The sequence below is a fragment of the Anser cygnoides genome, chromosome 4 (genome assembly GCF_040182565.1).
Source record: "Anser cygnoides isolate HZ-2024a breed goose chromosome 4, Taihu_goose_T2T_genome, whole genome shotgun sequence".
In the NCBI taxonomy this organism is placed as follows: domain Eukaryota; kingdom Metazoa; phylum Chordata; class Aves; order Anseriformes; family Anatidae; genus Anser; species Anser cygnoides.
This window is the reverse complement of record NC_089876.1, coordinates 910336-928028: the sequence shown is the minus strand read 5'-3', so window position 1 is coordinate 928028 and position 17693 is coordinate 910336. Positions and strand designations below refer to the sequence as shown.

The window sequence follows — 17693 nt, the reverse complement described above, 5'->3', positions numbered from 1 at the left end:
TGAGACCTGACCAGAGGCACTGTCGCATTTTGGTGTCCCCATTTCAGAAAAGACACTGGGGAGAGGAAAAAAATAAAAAGGAAAATTGGAAGCAGTTCAGGAAAGAGCTATAAGTACAGTTTGAGGTCTGGGAAATCTGCCATAAGTATCTCAAGCTAATAGCTTATCCAGGAGAAGGTTAAGAGGTGATTTGATCACAGCCCACAAGTACCTGCATAGAAGAGAGATTTTTGATAGGAGACAGCTCTTTAATCAGCCAGCTGATGACTGAATAATGAAATCCAAGAGTCAGAAGCCAAAAGGAGGCAAATTCAGCACTGAAATGAAATGGAAGTTTTCTGACAATGTGGGGAATTAACTGCTGAAACTATGCACCTCGAGACACCCTAGGCTTTTGGTTGCTTGGAGCTTTAAATCAGAACAGCTACCTTTCAAAACTCTGGGTGGGATTCACATCACCTCTTTTCCTCTCTGCAGCTTGTAAGGAGTCCAAATGGTTGGATTAATGACTAGAGAGGGGCATCTCCAGAGGTCAGTTTGCCCCCATTTTATGGGTGTCTATCAGGTTTTCCCCTCCTACAAGTTGACCAGTTTTAAGGGTGGCAGGATATCAATTGCTCTTCAGGAGGCAACGGTCAGGTCGTGGTGTACATACAATTTCCCCCTTCAAGTTGCTGGTCTGCTGATCCCATCTCAAACATGAAGGCTTTAGCACAGCTGACTCTTGGGCCACAGCATTATCACATCACTCATTTACCTGGGTTGGAGGCCACAGCTCCGTAACTTCCCAACTTCCTCCCACTGCCCCTCAGCAAAGACACCCCAGAAGTGCTAAAGACCAGGAGAGGAGCATTTCCCAATTCTCCTGACACACACGTAAGTACAGCAGCACACCTTCCCTGCTCCAGCACAGAGGTAATCTGGGATATCTAAACCACTGCTGCTAGTTCTGGGAATTTCCACATGGTTTCCAGTCCAAGCTGCATTTACGGGAAAACTCCAGCAATGGTAGCATCCAGCTCCTCAAGGACTCGCGAGCACACTCCAAGAAGGCGTCGGGGGAGAGCAGGAGTCTCAGTAGTTCGGATCATTTCCAAGCAAGGGCTGAAGCTTGGACGCAGTCAGTAGTTTAATGAACAGCGTCAGCATCCCCTGAGTCAAACCAGCATTCATCTACCGTAGCCGACAGCTCTGTACAGTGGCTGGGATGTCTGGAGGATTCATTCCTTTAATTAGTGTTTGAGAGACACTCAAACGCTACAGCACCAAGGGCTGTAACAACAGACATATGAACGTTTGGGAATGTCAGTAAATGGTATCGAGAGAACGAAACCCTGCCCTTTCTCACTGCGGTTCTGGCTTTGCAAATTTATCCAGAGCAGGAGAGTCTCTGCAGGCAGTTCCATTTGCCTGAGCCTGGGGTTGTTACAAACCAAAATGCAAAGAGACTATAAACTTGACTCCCTTTCATCTCCCTCACCCCAAATAAATCTTGGCCATTTACATTTAGTAGCCAGTGAGCTATTAGGAGACAGTAGACTTTCCAGGGCATGTTTCTGAAATGCTACAGCAGACAGAGCAATTGTTGCTCAGGGACTCCTTTTACAGTTTCCATAGAAAATACAGGCTGTGAGGGTTTGTGGGCTTTTTTTTTTTTTTTAAGAAAAGGAGTTTTTTTAGCTGATTTCCAGTCTCATGCCTGGTCAGAGCTGCCTCCAACATCTCTCCTTCCTTAAGTGTGCAATAATTTTAAGATGACTGAAGCTCGCTGCTTGCTCAGATCTACCTCATTCTCTGAAGTTACATCTAAACTGCCCAATTTGGCAGCAGCTCCCAGCTGAGGAGCAGGCCACATGTCCTGCCCTCATCTCAACTCCCCAGCAGGGCAGAAGCTGAGCACTTGCACCTCTCCCCACTCACTTACTTACACCCCAGCATCTATGGGGGCAATGAGGGGTGGGAGGGAGCTGCCACATCCTGCAGCCACCTCCAATCAAGCTGGCTGGAGGATTTCTGCAGTACAAACCCATCAGGTCCTGTCCACAGAGCCTTGGAAAAGCAGCAGAGTGGAGTGGAATTGGAGGACCATACAAGGTTAAAGCAGCCCATGTAAGAAACAGCTCCCTAGGACTTTGGGAGAGCTAATTAGACTGGCTTGGAGGCCTCAGGGTGCTTAATGAAGCAATAGTCTTAAACACCATCTTTCAAGGTGGCCGAATGACTCAGTTTCCTGTGATTTCTCATGTCCATTAGATACAGAGCCCAGTTTTCCTGCTGCATGCTCATTCTCTAGGCTAAAGAGATGGGATTAAGCCATTCCTCAAACATGCCTGAAACCCAAACACTCCTGGACTCTATAAAATTAAAAAATTGTCTCCAAGTTAAGTTGCTGGACCCCAATACAGTTACAACGTTAATAATCCACCAAAGAGCTGGTGCTTGGAGCTTTGCTCCCAGGGCAAAGGCCAGCTCAAGACAGTGACTCAACTGACCTTTTCAGGCACTGGACCAGACCCTGCCTTCTGTCATGCAGGAAGAATTGCTGTCTCACTTCAGCGCAGTAGGTGCCAGCACCAGGCAGGAACAGCCTTTGGTTTTGTCATGATCCTGCTGGCGTTGAGCAGAGCCAGCCGGTGCTGTTATTTTCTGCAGATCTCTGATTTCTCAGTTCACAAGCAAATCTGAGAAACTGGAAAAGAGATTTGCTTCAGATCAGAACAAAACAGAAATATTTAAAAATTTTCAGCAAACCAAAGAGCCATAAAAGTGTCACTGTAGGGCTGAACACAGCCCATCACCAGACTCAAAATGAAATGTCTTGTTTCCTCCTTGAGTTTATTAAAAGCTTTTATTAAAAATAAAAATGAACATAAATTTTGAAAACAGAACTTCACTTCCAATCCAAAGTTTTGGGTTGAAAAGATTGAAATGAGCTCTTTAGACCTCCCCCCAATGATATTTAAAGGGTTGGATATTTCCATCTGAACAATTTGTCCAAAATCAACACAAATTCCAGAAATGCTTCCTTTGAACCCACTGTGCACTTCTCAGTGAAAAACAAAGCTGCAGTTGAGAAGTCCTGCTCATGTCCAGCTTGGAGGCTGCTGGTGAGGGAGGTTGCTCACAGTTTCTGCCACTGCCATGACAGAAGAAGGTGTCATGTGAGTGCTCCCTGACCTTCAGCAAGCAAGCAGCCAAAACTAACTTGTCACGGGGGGTAGGTTTGAGCTTGCACATTACTGGGCTGACTATCTGAAACAAGCTGGGAACCATCCTCATGAGTTACTTTGCAAGCAAGGCTGTGGGTGCCCTAACCTCTAGGAAAAGGGAGTTGGGTTGGTACCACCTGTGGTGGGCACAGTGGGAGGTGGAAGCAAACATGGGTGCATGTCCTACCCTACCCGATTGTCACTATAAGGTACACGCCACCAACTCTGATGGAGCTGACCCATCCTTCCATTGGCTTTGTGCCCAGCTCCATCCTATTCATTACTGTATTTCACACAGCCACCCTGCTCACAAACAGGGGAGCTTTCAGCATGGAAGCTGGGGAGTCACCACCCATCTGGATATCCTGTTGTTGAAGATGAAGGTGGGAACTGGTGGGCCTTTCTCCATACAATCAGCAGCAGGGCCAGATGACAGTTGTCCCAGGTGCTGGCTGAAGGTTCTCAGACACCACAGTACTATTGGTTATCTCACTACATTCAGATATTGTACTGTCAATGTAATTTCTACGTGCCAGGTTTACCCTTTCCATTTAAGATCTTAGCAAAACTAACATTTCCACAACAGTGAAAGAAAGCAACACAAAGCTTGTTTTTATCAGCTTAAAATTTTCTGACAACAGCAAACTCTAGTGAAAAATCTCAACTGCCTACTACTTCAGATGGATTTCAGCCCAAATCTTCAGGTTTCTGAACCTTTAATTAGTATTGTGTCCAAAAAGCTGTGGCAGGCAGTTGCATTTATGTAATTATCCACCAATATACCACACAACTTTCAGTCCCATCAGGCAGAGCTACAGCAGGAGGACTGAAATTGCACAAGTAACACAGCACCACTGCTGCCACAAAAGGAAACTTCTGCTAGACTCATCTCCAGCCACCTTGATTCTCCTGAAGCCATCTCATTACATTGGCACAGGGAACAAGGTAAATATTTCCAATCCTACACCCACAACAAAGCAGAGCAGAGTTAATGGGACTTGTGCTCTGAAGTCAGATAGGGACATTTAACATCTCTCCTTCTGCTTGGGGGAATGTCTTACAAAGCTAGGCCTGGAACAAGATGCTAAATCTAAGAAACACTGTTTTTTTTTTTTTTTTTTTTTCTTTTAAACAAATCCTTTGCAGCAGGATATTGTGAAATCCAGACAGGGGCCACTGTTAAAATGGAATGCCACGAGCACAAAGGATAGCGCTTACAGCAGAAAGCTCGAGTGACTCCATGCATTCTCATACGCTATCTATACACACACATTTTATAATTTTTAAACTGCTCTGATTCTCTGCCAGCTGCTGTAAATTTCACCTGGAGAAGGGGATCAAGTCCAGGCCTCATTAGGTTTTTATATTCTTTCTGATTGCTTTTGCAGGCCTCCAAGCCTGTCTCCAAGGGACCCCAGGGTTCAAAGATCAAATAAATTGTCTGGCAGATTTATCAGGTCTCATAGTAGGTAGCCATGTAGTAAACTTCCTTTGCTTTCCTCCCCTCCCCCTCAACTTAACAGCAGAAAATAAAAGGGACACTAGGAGAAGATGGCATCGCCTTGCCTACTTTGTCACCTCTGTATTTAAGAAACCAAGTCCATTGCTTTCTGTGCAGTCTCCACTGGCAGAAAGCAGACATCGCACAGGAGGAAAGCCGGCAATGGCAGCACAGTCGAACAAGACAGAAATAAAGCTGTTAGCTTAAGCATCAGCAAAAAAAAATATAAGGCATCTGCAAAGCCACCACACTATCTTTCACAGTGCTTTCCTCTGGAAAATACCCCGGAGTATTTTTGCAGAGGCTGCTTGCAAGCAAGGTGTGAACCAGCCCTACCAGATGCCTGCAGGCAGCTCTGATCCCACAGATCATTAGCTCAGAGAACTGCTTTTACCCTTGTTACACAGCTTCCAGTCCTGTGCTGGTGTGCAGCTGGCCAGGAGAACAGGCAAAAGGGCCTCACGCCTGCCTCCAAAAGACCATGTACACACAGGGCTTGGACTCGCCCCCAAAACTGTCCCTCCCTGCAGCTCTCCTGTAGTTAAGGCAGAGGAGCAAGCTGCTTTCTTTACTCCCAATTTTCAGTGACTAATTGAAATCAAGAACAGACAGAAAGCCTCTTGGGTTCTTTTCAAAGAAACTCTAGGTTTTATACCTAAAATGAAAGGCCACAGCAGTCATTTCCACTGCTGGGGGGAGGTACCACCAGAGAGGCCTTGTGGGCAGGAGCAGGCCTGAGCTCAAAGGTCGGCCTGAAAGTCCCGGTCAAGGCAGGGCCGCAGCTCTGAGACAAGCAGGAAAAAGGTTTTGTAGGAGCAGCAGTGTGGTTGTAGCTGTGATGGGCTGAGGACAGGGAAGCAGCAAGGCTTGGAGAAGGAGGCTATAACTTATAAAACACGTGAAGGAAACTGGAAGGAAAAGAAAAGAGTTAAGACCAAAAAAAGTCCAATGGGTTTTTCTTTCTTCCTCTTTTTTCATTTCTGGAAACATGGATGCCCATGGCAGAATAGGGAGGAGAAACAGTGTTTGGATGTTATGTGACAGTGCAGAGGGTGCTGGTCAGGAATACAAACCCCCTTGAAATACAGCCAAGGATAAAGATCTATGGCTTATTATGGAAGAAGAGCCTCACTGCCCACCCAGGTCCAATGGATACACTGATGTCCTGCCATGAGATTTTAGGTGTCAAAAAAAAAAAAACAATACCTTTCTGTCCCCCTTTCTACCTGATAGCATCTTCTGCCAGCCAGTACGAGGTAATCTACATAAAACCTCAGCACTGTCCCCACTCTGTTCACCCTAATACAGGGTGAGCATCACCCCTTGACATCAGGCAGGGGAGCACATGTTAAGAGGCATGATTTTTGACCCAGGAAGAGAACAGCTCCAGTATTTAACACAAGGGTAAGCAGGCTGTAAGAGCAGATGAAAGCCCTTCAGAATAGAGGGGCAACCCAGAGCAGCTGACAAGAGCCAGGGAAGTGCTTTCCTCCGGCATCGAGCTTTGACCTGCTGGGGTCATGGTTTCCAGAATTATTGCTGCAGTCCTGGAAAGTGGAGAATGGCCAGAACCAGAGCTAGAGACAAATCTTCTGCCAGCAGAAGTCTGCAGGCAGAAAATGCATCCCAAGCATCTTATTCAGGTAGTGAGGGAGGGCCTTGCTTTACCACAGGACTCACAGGCCAGACTGATAGCTCTCATGACTTGTTAACTCACAAGACAAGCCAGGAAAGAAAAGCTCTCACACAGGCTGAGCCAGCAGCAGAAACGATATGGAAACATGCAGAAACGCAGGAGTGGGCAAGACAATCTGCCCGTAGTGTGTCACAGAAGAAGGACTCCACCCAGGAGGGGAGAAACAGAGCAGGACATTTAAACATTAATTGAACCTCCCAAATCTTGGTGGCACTGGGAATCCATCACTAGCCAGCTCTCCAACAGACTTTCCTTTTATTCTTTTTTCCAGGGCAGAATGGACTCAAGGGGCCACCACGTCATCATTTGTCCCCACACCCTCACCCCACCCCATTTAACAATGATTAAAGCAAGCTGGAGAGCGGCCCATAGGAATGGGAACTCCTCAAACCCCTTTGCTGCTTGCTCAGAGTTACAGCTGACTCCCTAGGGTTGGCTCTGTCCCCAGTCCCCTGTGCACACCAACAGGTCAGAGTTATGTCTGCACAGTAGAATAGATAGAGACATCCTGGGAGGAATTGGAAGTCGAGGGATAACTTGGTCCTTAGCAAGCAAGCAAGAAGGCGTCACTCAAAGAAGATCCCTCCTCAAGGCTGTCTCCTGCTTGATGCAGATACCTCGAAGTCCAATGCCGCATCTAGGGGCCTGGCATCCATCTGTTCAGCACCCTGCAACTAAAGAGTCCCCGTAAAACCACTATGGTCACCCCACAACCACCAGGCCATGGAGGTTGTGCCAATTTTGGCCTCCACACTGCATAAAGGAGAAGTCTGCAGTCAGATGGAGCCAGCTGGACTAAGTTTTGTCTTCTGCTAAGCTCTTAGATGGTAATGCTGAGCCCAGTTAATCAACTGTAGCATTCCGCCCCAGAGTTGGCTGCTCTTAAGGGAAGAGGGAAATGATTTCTATATATAGGTTGGTAAGTGCTCTGGGAATGAAAGATGCTTTATAAAAAAAGTCCTCCTCCTCCTCAACATACAGCATCAGCTGTGCTTTTCAGAAGTGGTTTTATTTTTTTTCTTCAAATGATTTTTCCATGCACCAGCTGATCTGGAGTTATCTAAATGAATTTCCACAGGCATAAAGCTTAATCTGCTCTCATCGCAGACTTCCATATATTTTTAATATGTCAAGCAGTGGAAATTTCTCAGACCGAGTCAAGGGAGCTGTGAGGTTTACTGCTCTGGAAGGTCAGAAATAGCTTATCCATCTAACAGACTTACATATAATAGAAATGCATAAGAGGCATTTGAAATGGGAATTTTTAAAAACAAACAGGAGGTATAGACCAGACAGTCACCTAGATGAAGCTTCATAATTGTGTCCGTGCAAAATTGGGATTACAGCGGGCAGAACATTTTCCATTAAATTTTTCAGTATTTTTCTCCCCTACTAAAAATAGCGTTTGGAATAAAAAGCTAACCTGTTGTGATGAAGACAAAACATAAGTACTGAAATGAAGACTTCATTTTCCAGGAAAGCAGGCCATCTTTTATCCTTTCCATTCTCATTTTATATCCGTGCTTGCTCAATTTCCTCGCAGTACCTCTTGCGTTAAATGTTGCACACAGGCCTGGCAAAGCAGCAGCTCCTGCCTCAACAGGCTTCGGGAAAGAGGCTCAGAGAAAGATTACATTACATACAAGGCACACAAAAACGATGTGTTTCTTCCAAGCAATCCTGCCCTGTCCACCACAGGTCAGTGATATCAGACCCATCATCAAGACACAGGATTTCCCCAGATGCCATCCCCACACCGAGACCATCCAAATAAGATCATTGAATAAAGGCATAGAGACAATACAATACCTTACAAGGGGAAAATGGACCATCACACTCACCTCTCATCTCCTTTCCTGAGCAATATGGGGATGCAGACTGCTGCCTTGTGAGATGAGTGAACAGGGCAATCCCAGAACCCATCCACGTGCTGAAGACAGTCTCAGGCATGCAGCACTCTGGATGTCCCCTTTTTCAGGACCAGGCCCTACCAGCAGCAAGAAGTGCTATTCTCCAAAGGAGCCAAGTCTGCAATCATCAAGTAGTCTCATGACAAAGCTCATATGTTGACAGAGCTCATTTTCTCCTACTTAGAGTAGCTCCAGTTTGGGTGGTGGAATAATTCAGCAGACAACCATTGCACAAATAAATCCACGGTCTGCTGTAATGAAAGGGCCCTGATATGCACCTTTGCCTCTTTTCAACTCTGTTAACCCCCTCCATGGGGACCTCTGCCACTGCACCAGGGTGCTACAGCCTGCTGCAGCTCCTCTGTGGTAGGACAGGTGAATTCATTGTGAATTCACATTGTGAATTCAGGAGACTGATGAAAACCAATCAACCTGACAGTCCTGCAAAGTTTCAAATGATTACTCTTGTTTTACTTAAAAAACATCTGAATGAGAACAATAAACCCTTTCTTTTCACGGAACTTCTAGAACATAAGATTCACCTTGTCTAGCCATTGCCATCTACAGCATGTCTCCAGTTCAGGTTGGAGGTCCAATTTTTTCTTGGAAAGAAGTGCCTCCAGAGTGAGACTCATCTCATGAAATATCCCACCCTAAATCCTTTGGAACATCTTTTCCATATGAAATCCTAGAGAAACGGTCTAATTGACCCAAAAATTATTAGGGAGGCTGACAGAAAGGCACTGTAATTTCATTAGCCTCATTGCCTGAGGAAACGAGGCTAAGAAAATCCACTACAGAAAACAGAAGGGTGGAGTTTCTCTTCCACTGCCCAGGCCAATTTCAACACACAGAAATCCCACCCATGCTCTTTTGCTCACTCTGAAAGCTTGCAGTACGCCTGCTGCCTCTCCAGGAAGGGAAGTGGGTGGAAAAATTACATCAGGGCTCAGTTTCTCCCCACACACACCCCTTACCCTCTTATTTAAAGACACTTAATGCTAGAAAGTGGAAGCAGCAGCCAGCCTCGTGGTTGCAGACACCAAGGGGATGACGGCTGAGGAGCTCCATCCAGACAACACTCAGTTGGCCTACCATAATGAAAGTTATTGTCCCTAAAGTCACCCATGCTGTTTCAAACTCATTTGATACCTCCTGCTCCAGCAACCTCCTGCAACAGGAAGGTCTGCTGTATGGACAGGACTTCACTTCTTCCTCCCCTACTTCCAAGAGCCAACCTAATGGGAGTGGGAAAAAAAATAAATCTCCTGTGTCAATTTAAGTCACGTACTTCCGGAAGCATTTTCTGGGTTTTGCTTACACCTCTGCTGCTCCTGTGTCCTTAATCCTTTGTAACACTGTGCAGTAGTGCTTAATCTCTGAAGAGGTTCGTCTTCACTTGCCTTTTGCCATGAAGACTCCTGCTGGTATCTTCCAAAGTTTTCTGAGTGATATCTGACAGTCACCCTGTTCCAACAGAGGACACACACCAATTTGTCCAAAGACCCTGGCAAGGGGAGCACTGACCAGCTCCACCACTAGGCCATATGCTTTGCTCCACAACAGCGAGGAACCAGCTGTACTTACGCAGACTTACCAGCTTCTTGTTGTGCCTTTAACAAGGGTCCTCCAAGACAGGAAAGGACCACGCAGGATCCAGCCTGTTACCCCACAACTTTGCAGTCAGTACAGGATCATCCTTGGGCAGACTACAGGGTAAGAGAAAATATGGTCAGAGTCCAGCCTGGTGCTTGGTGGATCCAGAAACTGCTCAATTCCCTGCTCTGCCTCTGGTTGCCTTAGTGATGTACAGGTATTCACCTTCCTCATTGTGAATCCAAGCTGTCAAATCATCCTCGCGTCTATTTAAGGGCCGTTTTTCAAGACAAGATTTGATTCCTAAGGACAGTCCACAGGAGCCAGGCACCCCCCACATACAGGCGCTCTGCAAAGCCTCTTGTGTACTGCAAACACTTTGGTACGAGGGCTGCTCTGAAAAACACAGAAAAATGAAGCCCATGTTAAAGGCAGGGCCAAATTCAGCTCACGCAAGGGAGTTTCTTCCACAACTTCCCTGAAGACATTATAATATATCAGATTTGTCCTCGTCATGAGGACATTCCCCAAACAACATTTCCTTTTGCAAGTCTTTTCACTGCTCTCCTCATTTTTGAGCTTCCAGCCTAATGAATTCCTGTCTGCTAAAACTTCCCTCGTCTGTCTGCTGTTCTCCCAAGCATAGAGGCTGGTGGGCATTTACCTCCACTGCTCACAAACATGCAAGCAGGCCTGCTAACAAATTAGCTTTCCATCTTCCCCCCAGCCCAGTGATCAGAAGAAAAAATGTTTTCTGCATCAGCCACTTGAAAGACTACAGATCACCTACAAGTATTTTTATTGAGGGAGTTTTGTTCTTGTTCCGAATTGTAAATACTTTATGTCTTCCAGGTGTTGGCTACTCGGCTGTCGATACAGTGTTTTAGCAGCACGCACAGCTGCAACATGCAGGTGTGTGCAACTGGCAGCCAGAATGAGGCTAAACAGCTGTTGGACTGGGAGGAACTGGAAGTCATTTTCAGTCCTAATGAAGATGGTTTCTTATTAAACTTGAAGCCATGGCATAAAGTTCTACAGGCCTGGGGCAAATTTGCATCTACAAGCAATTCCTTTGCAAACTGTTTTGGAGGATTAAGCAATGGAAGACAAGTGATTGCAGGTAGAAAAGCGACAAAAAGCAGGATTGGAGAGACACTGCACAGCAAGGGGACAGCAGCTTCCAGACACAAGACTCGATGCAAAGCTGCTCCATAGACTGTGAAGGATCAGGAGGTGTTAGCAAGCCCAGCACAAGACACCAGGCAGCATAAGATCAGCATAGACAAGAAATCAGGGTGAAGAAGGCAGCAGACCACATCCACCTGAAGTTTTAAGAACCTCTGAGAGAAGCAGAGGCATTCACCCGGTTTGGAAGAGGCCAGACACTAAATCACATAGAAGCAAAGGATGATCAAACATCCATCTGAAAAAGTCCACCTCTCATACACTTTGTGATCTCTGACTGGTGGCTCAAACGCAGACTTATTACTGAGCATACCTTTAGAAAAGATCAGTTAACCTAGAAGAGAGCATGCACCAGTCCACTGATACATCCTGGATTTGCAGCAACCAAGGACACAAACCTCCACTGGTAAACAGGCCCATCCTCGGACTGACTTCATCCATCTCTGAATAAAACCTTTTCAGAAGAGCAAAGAAGGCGACCATAACTTTGGCTCAAATCCTAGGTTCCTGCTCCTGATCTCTTGAATTGATCAAATATTGTAGAAGCAAGGGGGCTCCAAACAGGCATTTGAATTTTAATGGCAGGAAGTTTACACTGGCTCTGTCTCTGCATTTCACACATATCCCCTTTGAAATTATCTGGTGAGCATGTTGACAGCAGCCATGAATTTTAAACAAATGTTTATAACTTAGTATTTGTCCTCTGGGATTTGAACCAGTGCATCTTCTGGCTAAGTCTTGGTTTGGGTCCAGCTGAGACTGAAACAGTTCCATATCCCTTCCAGTTAAAAGTTCACAAAATGCTTTAAATAACTGTTCATCCTGGCTTGGGGTGAGGAGAAAAGCAGTGCATTTTCCCCTCTCTGTTCATGATCAATTCAACTCTGTTTTTGTCCTTTTAAGTCATGACTATGGGAGCCTCTGGAGCTGATACCACGCAAATAGGTCAGAAGAGATCACTCAGAGATGCTTATCAGAATGATGGAGAAATAGACAGATAATGAAATACGAGGACCAAATCACCAGCTGATCTAAGTCAATGCTGCCTTACAGGCTTCAGGGACTCTGCCCAACTATCGATCAGCAACAAAAACATCCCTTGTTGAGTTTCCAGCCAGGAACAAGTGCCCCACCAGTCTCCTTTTAAGCACGCAGTCAAACAGCCCAGCTGGGCTCACAGCCACTTGCTTCCCCATTGGCTTCTTTTTTCTCCTCCAGCTTAGCTCTAAGGCAGCTCAAAGGTAAGCCAAGCATCAGGGCTAGCATGTGGTGGGGATGCAGCAGAGGTCAGTCAGATACATCAGTCCAGAAAGGAAGATGTGTAACAGCTGACAGTAGACTCAAAAGCATCTGATCTAGCATCCCTTGTAACTGAGTGAAAATCTCAGGTGCCTAGGATCTCCTCAGCAAGTAGTAAATATCTTTTACACAGTGTCTTGTGTTGCCTTAAACCATGTGTGATTTATATAATTAAATCATTATCCATTAAATCATATATGGTATATTTCAAGAAAGTTTCAGACTTGCTTTTCCACTGCCCCCAAACATATTCACAGAATCAGATTCATCTCAGATTGGTTTCCCAGTCCAGTTTACCACTCAGTATCAAAAGTTTGTGCCATTAAAAAGGAATGAGCAGTCAGGACTGCTTCTTTTGGCAGTGACTCTTGCTTAATCACTGTGTTAAATTATAGCCCAACTTCTTCATTTTTTGTAATAAAAAAGAACCAGTTCAACTTGCTTGTAGAATTTTGCTTATAGGAAAGATAGCAACAAGCTTGCTTGCTGCCCAGAACAGAGAAACAAGCCATTTTTCAACTAGACTATTTGCTGAATACATCTTTGAAGCACTGATTCATTCCCTAAGAAAAAACTCATTGCCTACGGGCAACTAACAGATTAGTTTTGCTGTGCATCTTTCTTAATCCTCAAATTCATATGTAAAGAATGCTTAGACCATTCCTAACAAAACTGGAATGAAATTGGTATATCAGGGAAAACTTTAATCACTTTCCAATAAATATCTTTTTTGCTTTTGAAAGGGAAATTACTTCTAAGAGAAGTCCAATCTGTTCATTTTAAGAACGTGTGAAAACAAACTCTTGGCCTTAATCTTTAAATTTCCTGAACTTTAGCACTTTTTGCAGTGCTCTTAATTAAAGTTGGTTGGGTTTCTGTATATACATCACAGCAATAAACCAAGCCTTCAGTGCCTCCTTAGGAGTGGAAAATGGGCTGTGGAGGAGAAGGAACATCTGCAGCCCCTGGAGTCATCCAAGGCCTGGCTGCAGATGGCTATTAAGATGTGACCCTCAAGAACCAAGGAACAGGTTAGCTCCTAAAATTTCCCCTTTAATGTTGAGCAGGTTTGGACCATCTGAAGACAGAGGAGTAGTTCTCTCTTTCTTCCCCTCCCTCCCAGTTATAGTTTCCACCAGGTCTACAATAGATGGAGCATGCACATACTGCTCTATGCATCAACACCCAACAGGTGCACGGGTAAAAGTCTGGCTTTCCTGCTTTACTGCTTTGCAGTACATTATGTTCTGCCTTGAGAGTGTTTTACTGCAGCCTACTGGCTGATTTTCCAACTGATTTCTCATACACAGTTCTGGATTTTCATTGCTTTTTTTTTTTCAGGCCAGGGTTATATTTTCCATTGGAAGACTTGAGTACTTAAAAATAAAACTGATGTTTTGATTCAGCTACCCACCAGTGTTTTCTGGTGAGCACTTTTCTTTGCCAATCACCTGAGTAGCGTGTCCATCCCCAAAAGTTCATCATGTGCAGAAATTACCCGAAAGAGAGAAAATCCTCTCATGAGAAGGACATGTTTTTTTTCTAGGAAGAAATCCAATCTGGGAAGACAGCATGTAGATAGATGGGACTGCAGAAAGTGCCTGGCAAGGGTAAGTTGCAGCAGATGGCCAAGAAACAAGGTAGCTACCTCTTACCTTGTACTTCAGCACAAGATCTAACTCCATGCATGCAGTTGTGTGCACATCTACAGATAATTTCCACCCTGTGTTGCAATGAAAACTATGGAATATCTGACCTGTAGTCAGGACTCTGCTGCATTAGCTTAAAATAAAATCCCCATTTCTCTGACACTTTCAAACTTACATTGTTGCAGCCCTCAGAAGCTGCCATATTCTCCGTCTTGTGCATCAAGTCATTACTGAACTTTAATTAACATGCAAATCCCATTAAGAATGACGTTGCACTTGGGTCACACTGCAGTCTTAATCTCCAGTGACTTTGCTACACTATATAACTTGCCATGAGGACCCATAGTAAGTAGACATCTGATCAGCGGAGCCGACATTTCTGGAGGATAATCCAGAGGGCCTCAGTGAGGTGTTTGCCTCCTTTCTAGTAACCCCATGGATGTCTGCACTCCTGAAGGCACATTCAAACCCCCAGAGTGGGTGGCTCAAACACCAAGATCAAGGGTTTATCTGCACAGACACCTGAGCCAAGCTTGCACTGATGAGGTTCTCAGTACAGCTTTTGGGTAAAGCTCTCAACCCAAAGACTTGCTGGTGTTTGGTGACCAGAGGAGAGCAGGAGCCAGCACCAGCCAGTATTCCTTTTTGAAGACAGGCTCAGAGATTAAACCCGGTTGTCCCAGCTCCCAGACTCAGGGAGGGAAGGTCATAACCACAAGCCTTTTTGGGGCAGGGGCTATTTCTACACTGCACACCTGAATATCACCAGCACAGGGACTCTGATTCCCAGTTTCAGTTCTAGGATGTGGGCTGCAACAGCACTAATGTTCAAAGTTAGAAAAAGAACAATTTCCCCACTGATTTGTGGCTGCCAAGCAGCACACTCTTGACTACACTTGCCTCATACATGAAACAGGATCATGACAGCATAGTTATGTTGTCTTAGTTGTGTCAGGGCAGCTTGAAAAAATAAGTTCCAAGTGCATCCTTTGCCAAGTACACAGAGCCAACATAAGAAAGACCAGTCCTGAATTGTTTAAGCACATTATATATATAGGAAGACAAAGTGTTTCATTTTGTCACATTCAAATAAAATGTTTAGGCAGATTTTTTCCTTCTACTTAACCTAAATGAAGGAAAGTCTTTCAAAAAGCCTTTTACATTTGATAATGGGAAGAGGTGAGTGGGTAAAGCAATTCTTCAGTGGAGTTAAGACTTGCATTGCAGGTCAGCTTTAAAAGGTACTTCATATTTCTTCTTGTTCCTGGCTAGGCCAAAAAATTAAGTTCAGCCATTTGCACTGTTATCCTGGCAGGTCATTGTTTCTGATAATGGAGTGCCCTGGCAGTTACTTACATTTTGAACAGTATTTTAACAATGGACTGAGAGCAGTTATAGACCTCAAAAGTATGTTTCTAATATTCATTCTCTTCATTTAGGATAATAACCTTAATAAATTTGAACTGAATGTAATAGAGAAATTATTTCATTTTATTAAGTTACTCATTGAGGGCTCCAACATATTTCTTCTAGGATTCAGCTAGTCAATAGAGCAGCTAGCTTTGACCTAAGGCAGTAATCTAAATTCAACCTTTCTCCAGACATCTTAAACTAAATCAGAAAGCTTTTACCCAAAAGCCACACTGGGAACCTCACCAAATTGCCTTCAGTGCTCAGAAAGCAAAGTCCACTGGGACCAGGGGGTGCAGCACAAGCCGTAAGTAATGTCTGTGTAAGAGCTACAGGACGTCTGACCATTCCCACACAGGAGGGAACTTCACCCACAGCTGACCATTTCTACACACATATCATCCCCACAAAACCCGCACAAAGGTTTGTTCGAGTATTTAGGGAGCTGGGTGCTGATGACAATATAGGCATCACTCAGACAGGTTAAGCCTCTCCCATCACCTCCCATTGTCAGAGTTCGGTCAAGACCTCACCGACTCACACAAGCAAAGGGACCACTCTCACTGCCGAGGCATGGCGAGAGGGCAAGGAGCAATGTACCAGCCACGACGAGGCTCGCTCTCCCTGCAGGACCAGCACTACAGCAAGGGGAAGGAAAGGGGACAGACAAGAATAAAAGGAGAAAACCACCGAGGAAGCAGCATCACAGCACAGCAGTTGTAAAGAAACCAGAATCCAGAGAAGAGTGATTGACAAAGAGAGGGGACTAGCAAGTAGAGAGAGGAGAGCAGGAACTGTAACAACTATTTATCCAAGAGCACAGGAGCCAGTGATGTACACCAGGGCAGCAAGGTCCCCTTGCTACTGCAAGCCAGTATTTATCACTAGGTAGCTGCAGTCTCTATTGGAAAAGAGATTCAGGGTAAGAACCAACCCCAAGCACCCAGGAAGTTGATACACACACAGACAGCCACCATAGATGTCTTCTCTCCAGAAAACATTAAAAATACCTTCTCGTTACACCTTTGCACAGCAGCTAAGGCTTAAAATGCCTTCAGCACTTCATCACCTGGAGAACCAAAGTGATCTGGCCAGAAGAAAAGGCTCCTACTCACCTTCCTAACACCCACCAAAGCTTCCCCTCGTGTCCCAACCTTCTTTATAAGCTACACCCATCAGCCGTACCTTATGCAGCCTCCCTGGCTGTCCCATTTCCCATCACCTGTAGGAGCATTTGGAGCTCATGGAGTTCAGCTGTTGAGGAGGTTTCATCTCTTCTATGCTGTCATCTCTTCTATGCTGTATGCTGATTGTTCTGCTCTTCCCCTTTGTTTCTTAGAGGTGTTTGTATTTTGTTTATATTTAAATATTTTAATGTTTGAAATGTTTGCTATTTAGCTGATGCCAGACTTTTCTCAAAGTCTTCCTCTTCATTCGAATACACTTCTCAGACTTTTTTCATTTATTTTCACTCAAGATCAAAACAAAAAGTTAAAATATTAAGTATCCTTCTGTGATGATGTTGAAGGGGAGATGTATTTTGCTCCAAGGATTGTGTTTGTTAAGTTAAAGGAAGTTTCTGGAATGAGAAAGACCCTGAAGAACTTCTGGGAGGGTTGGAGCAGGGGGATGGGGTGAGGAATAGGGAGAATCATAAACTACAATAAACACTGTTGTTCATCACAGTGCACTAATAATGCTTCACTCTTAATTTTCGAGTGACCTCTTTATGAAATTAAAGAAAAAAATAATTTGATAGTGGTATTAGATGACAGTATTTAATGTTAAAGTCACCTCTACCTGCCCTTCTTTGATCTACTACTGCCTGGCTACTGGCATCAGCAGAACAGGATGCTATTTAAAGGGCAGAGAGTAGTGGGTTGGTAGGGACGTGGGATCTGATCCTCTGCTTTTTTGGGAAGAAAACTCAGTGGGTTCTTAGTGCAAGACTGGAACCTCTGAAGAGGGGATTCAGCACTGTGAAATGCAAGAGGTAGCAGCACCAAAGGAGGGTGCCCCTGGAGCCCCCCATGGGAGGGTGGGGATGGGACTGAAGGAATCATTCGGTGCTGGGTGAGTCAGGCTGAAAGAGGGCCTCTGCTGTGGGAGAGCCAGGAGAAAACCTGAGGGTGGGGAGAGAATCAACAACCAAATGAGCTGAAAGGGGTGAAGAGATCGCAGCTGAAAGGAAGTGGGGCTTGATGGAGGAGCAGGAGTTGGGCAGAGACGGGCTGTGCT

At 45.0% G+C, this 17693-nt stretch overlaps 1 long non-coding RNA gene across 5 annotated transcripts; it reads right to left on the bottom strand.

Annotated features, from left to right (window-relative positions):
* Positions 1-200: 200 nt before the first annotated feature.
* Positions 201-16808, bottom strand: LOC106043219 (uncharacterized). 5 transcript variants are annotated; one of them, XR_010831612.1, is made up of 9 exons: positions 16466-16797; positions 10138-10308; positions 9914-10025; positions 9638-9783; positions 9469-9554; positions 8248-8434; positions 7830-8010; positions 2493-2689; positions 201-1211 (listed from the first exon to the last, which is right to left on the bottom strand). It is a non-coding gene; the product is annotated as an uncharacterized lncRNA (long non-coding RNA). The 5 variants fall into 5 exon arrangements; XR_010831613.1 differs by having other exon boundaries at positions 8248-8393; XR_001211556.3 differs by having other exon boundaries at positions 201-1272; positions 8248-9554; positions 16466-16807.
* Between the last annotated feature and the right edge of the window lie 885 nt (positions 16809-17693).